General features: G+C 35.3%; 1 protein-coding gene across 2 annotated transcripts in view; it reads right to left on the bottom strand.

Annotated features, from left to right (window-relative positions):
* The window catches only part of LOC116849595 (pinin), a 63,622-nt gene that overhangs the window by 49,611 nt on the left and 8,571 nt on the right, over positions 1-5,440 (bottom strand). The window lies entirely within an intron of this gene.

Here is a 5,440-nt window from a genome sequence, read left to right as displayed (position 1 = left end):
CCACTTTGAAATCGTCGAAACCATTCTCTGCAAGATTTATCCGACGGTGCAGATTCACCATAAACTTCCACAAGCATTCGATGCGCTTCAGCTGCACTTTTCTTCCAATTGAAACAGAAAATCAAAACTTCCCGCAAATGGTGCTTATTTGGAACGAAACTCGACATTTTCAACGCAGTAAAAATTAAACTTGTTGTGCAAAACTCAAAGGCTTGTAAACAATATTTGGTTGACAGATGTTGACACTTCACGATACAGCAAAAATCAGCTGTCGCCGTCAACCATTTATAGCACCTAGAGCCATTTTTTGAAAACGGACCGAACTAAGTTGTACACCCAAGATAATAGACTAGAAACCTGGAGGTATCTGAAGTTCTCGAGTTCACGCCCGACCAGTATTGAGTAAATTTTCAGGTGAAAATAGTGAGAAATCAAACAGAAACGCTAAATTTTATTTAAAATTAAATAAATCAGAGATTTATTTCTGCGAAATAAGCCGTACATTCTACAAGTAAATTTTCGAGTCTTTTTTCTCAGTGTACTATCTAGCCGTACATTCTACAAGTAAATTTTCAAATATTTTTCTCAGTGCGCTATCTCAATACTACGGTGATATACTTTAACTATGACCTCCTCACACAGATCGTTTTACCGATTCTCATTTTCACCAAATGCAGTAATTCATATTTAGTTACGACGCCTACATTCTCCTGCACATATTGTTATAATTGCTGCTAAAAATTTTACGTATCACAGACAATTTTCTATAATAAATATATATTTTCTAGCAGATACAAAAAACAGCGATATATTTTGATTGTAACATTTAGAATTCTAGCTGGATCAGCAAAACATTTTTTTGAGTGTAGCATCGTAAAATAATTTCTAAAATAATGCTACATTTTTCGGCCGTCACAGTGGTTTGTGACAGCTAAGATCAGCATGTATGAACACATTTAATTTCTTCATTTTCACAATGTATCACCAGCATTACTGAGTTTGCTGCACATTTTACAGCTGTGAGAATCACGATAATATATATACTTCATGGAGAAACTGAAAAATAACATGATAAAACGCAAATAATTTTCCGAGATGTCAAACGAAGCTTAGCGTGAGCCTGGCCTAGTGTTAGCCAATCAGCTATGCTGACACGGTTATTTCGTGTTCTCGACACTGCTAGGCACCATCATCAATTTTGTCTTTCTGCGGCGACACATCAGAACTTTAATAATTGAGCAATAAACTTTCTTATGCTTTAATATAATTATGAATAGGGATACACATAGAATATAATATAACGTATCTTAAAACTTGATAATAAACTTATAATAACATAACGTAATAGATACATTTTCATATAGAAACTAAAGATAAATTCCTAAAAATATTTTTTTTTTTCAAAAAATGAGTGGCATAATTAAATAAAGATATTTTTACTATAAAACTTTTGCATGAAACATTTTTTGATACTTTATTTAGTTTATGAAATATATTGAAAAAATCAAGAATTACTATATTACAGAAATCGAAAGTGCGCGCGCCTTTATATCTTTAAGGGTGGTTTCACCCTTTTCAAGCGTCTTTTAGCATTAATTGAAAATTTCAAAATTAATGACATTATTTAGCTTACATTAATACCAAGTTTTATTAAAGTCAGAATTTTAACACAATAAATAATGTATAACATAAGGTGTACAAAGGGTGAATTTCAAAAAATATATTTTTTTTTAATGAATGACAGTTAAATAGAGAAAATTTTTCTATGAAACTTTTGTATAAAACATTTTTTGATATTTTATTTAGTTTACGAAATATATTGAAAAAATCAAGAATTTCTGTATCTTTAAAGAGTAGTTTCACCTCTTTAAACCGTTTTTTAATGCTAACTGAAATTATCTAAATTCATCTATTTACCTAATCTACATTTGTGCAAAGTCTCATTAAAATCTGATCTAATTTTCGGGTTCGCGAGATTCCCTTGTAAGTTTAAGTTAAAAGCTAGTGGCTTTAAAAATTAACTAATAAGGGAAGGTCCCGAGGTGATTCATTAGTTTTGGTTCAAAACTTATGCTGACATATTGTATATGGTGTCACTAAGACAGAATGCAAGTTACAGCCCCTATCTTTGCGATATAACAAAATGGCGGTATAATATAATTTTTTTATTTTTCAACTTATTTTATATGTAATATGTATATTTTAAATGTAATTGGATCAAGTATTTTCTATTTCTCCTTTTTCATATCGGATTCGATTTTTTTAATTATACAGTAGAATTATTTGATTTCTTTACTTATTAAAAAAAATTTTTATGCCGATTTACTTCCTTTTCCTTCTATCAATTGACTTAAAAAGTAGATATTTTTAAAAAATTTTGTTATGTATGATTTTGGATTATTGTATTTTTTTAGATCATGAAAAATTTCAAAATCTTATTTACAATTTTTTTATTGTAGCACTTTGCGAAAAAATATATTACCATTTTGTTATATCATAAAGATAGGGGCTGTAACTTACATTCTGTCTTAGTGACACCATATACAATATGTCAGCATAAATTTTGAACCAAAACTAGTGAATTACCTCGTGAATCATTTCCCTTGTAAGTTTAAGTTAAAAGTTATTAACTTTATAACTTAAGTTTATATGATTAATTAATTTTACTCCCCAATCCTGAAGTATATATACAGCAAAACTTTAATAAAACTTTAAAAGTTGAAATTTAACATTGGGACTCTCTCAAAAACTTGACGTGTCCAAATTGCATTCAATAATTAACGTCAACTTTGTAACGCTAATATATATTCAAAGAGTTAATATGCGTTAATTATAATACAGGATCCGCCAGTTAAATCCGGACAAATTTGAATTTGACATTCCCGCTATATTAGAATGCAGCAGTAGGTGCCAGATGGCGTAAAGGTAAGCCAAAGACGTGGGTAAGACGTTAATAACTTCGAAATAGCCAAGTCATTCAAGTCGACATCGGAATATAACCGAAAAGCGGCGGTTATCGAAAGTGTCCGCGTCGGAAAGACGTCAAGCGAAATAATCAAGTTCTTCGAATACCCTAAGTCGACGGTGTATAACATTGTCCAGAGGTACGCGGCCTTGGAGGTGGCCAGGACCAAGTTTTCGGCTAGTGTCCACGTCCTAAGCGTCATCTCGAGTGAGGACGACGTCATGCCATCGCAGTTCTCCAAGAAGGGGGAAATGATCACGAAGGAGGTTTATGTGGAGATCTTGAGGACTACAGTGAAGCCTTGGATGGAGGACGTGGCTGCAGGAAGACCGTATATCTTCCAACAAGACGGCGCACCTGCTCATACAAATCACTTAGTGCAGAACTGGTTCTCGGACAATGTCGAGATATTTTGGTCGAAGGATTTCTGGCCTCCGAATAGTCCCGACCTGAACCCTCTCAACTACTACGTGTGGGTCGTAGTCAAGAGGGTTACTAACAAAGCCAGACACCCCAACATGTTCTCCCTCCAGGCCGCTATTGAAGCGACATTCACGAAAATAGACCGGCCGCAATTGCAAACGGCGTGTTCGCGCTTTCGAAACAAGATCGAGGCGGTGGGCGGCTACATTGAGTGAAAAAACTCAGAAAAGATTACTACTTAACTATAAAATAATCTTTTTGTACTTTTACATATTTTTTGTAATAAACGACTTTTTTGAGAAAAAATTTTCATGTCCGGATTTAAGTGGCGGACTCTGTATATATACTTCATGGATGAAATAGAGGATGAATAGGATGAGTAACGTATATATAGAATGAATAGATAATACTAATATGTTAATTATAATATAGAGCAAATTATAACATTAAAACAGAGCATTAATATACGTAAATTATAACATATATATACTTTATAGAGAGAAAAGTAAGTTTAAGTGCAATTCGGACACGCTAAGTTTTTAAGTCTTGACGTTAAATTTGAATTTCTATTAAAGTTTTGTTGTATATACAGTGTGTCCCACTGGTAGAACACTCGTTAGAGGTAGGTAGGAGATGCAATTTGGAACTGAAAGTTCCTCCTCAATTTTTAGATCCTATAATTAGTTAATGAGATATTAAGTAATTAAGTCTGCCAATCCCTTGACGCCCCGAGTGAGCACTCAGGGCCGTAGGACACCGTGGACTACTCAGGGGCCCTGCTTGTCCGTTTTTCTCCCCTTTTTTGTATCAAAGAGGAATAAATATGGATAAGTGAGTGAGTGGGTATTTGGATAGATGCCTGACCGGAGCTAGAGGGTGGTAAGTTTTCAATGTGTGGGGATAATGTATGAGTATTTTTGTATGCGGTTATGAGTGCATGGATAATTTGAATGTTTTTGGTGCGAGCGAGCGGAGTGCTTGCACTTTATATGCTGGAGGGGAAAGATATACTTCCATCGAGTGTGTGGGTGACTTGAATGTTTTCTGCATGTCGGTGGTTGAGTATCGTGAATGATTTTAGTGTATGTGTACAACATGTATAAAATATTTCGAGACTCCCGATCTTATTAAATTTCTAAATATTCTTTTACTATATTAGATGAGGTTAAAATTAAAGTTAAGAAAGTTAAAATTAAATAAAATGGATAATGCCAAAAAGAGAAACTGACATATTAGGTGCGCAACTAAGTTCCCGCTGTTTGTCAATAGATGGCTCCAGCAGTAAGTGCTGGTCGATTTTGACATATCCAAAACGTCATGAACCAAGCTTAAACATATGGTAAACAAACCGCTTTGACACGTTAGTGATTTTGTTTTGGCGTCATATACTTTTGGTTGTGTGAAAATGTCTGATTTTGTGCCAAATAATCGTCATTTGCGGGAAGTGTTGATTTTCTTATTTCATTCGAAGAAAATGGCGGCTGAAGCGCATCAAGAGCTCCAAAAAGTTTACGGAGATGCTGTTCTAAGTAAAACAACGTGCCGTGATTGGTTTCGTCGCTTCAAAGACGGTGATTTCGATGTTGACGACCGTTCGCGTGAAGGAAGGCCAAAAACCTTCGAAGACGCTGAATTGGAGGCATTGCTCGATGAGGATCCGTGCCAAACGCAAGAACAGCTTGCTTCAGCATTAGGAGTTACCCGCCAAGCCATTTCCAAGCGATTGCATGCGTTGGGAATGATTCAAAAGCAAGGAACTTGGGTTCCTTATGATTTGAAGCCAAGGGACGTTGAGCGTCGTTTTTTCGCCTGTGAACAACTGCTCCAGCGGCAAAAAAGGAAGGGTTTTCTTCATCGCATCGTGACGGGTGATGAAAAATGGATTCATTACAGCAACCCAAAGAAAAGAAAGTCATGGGGACTGCCCGGTCATGCTTCTACGTCGTCGGCTCGGCCGAATATTCACGCTGCGAAGGTTATGCTGTGTATTTGGTAGGACTAGGTCGGTGTTATTTATTATGAGCTGTTGAAACCGAACGAAACCATCACTGG

The sequence above is a fragment of the Odontomachus brunneus genome, unplaced genomic scaffold, assembly GCF_010583005.1.
Source record: "Odontomachus brunneus isolate Ranch 3 - 2012 unplaced genomic scaffold, Obru_v1 Obru_scaffold_120, whole genome shotgun sequence".
In the NCBI taxonomy this organism is placed as follows: Eukaryota; Metazoa; Arthropoda; class Insecta; order Hymenoptera; family Formicidae; genus Odontomachus; species Odontomachus brunneus.
Note: the sequence above shows the minus strand (reverse complement) of the source record. Positions and strands in the feature narration are given on the sequence as shown.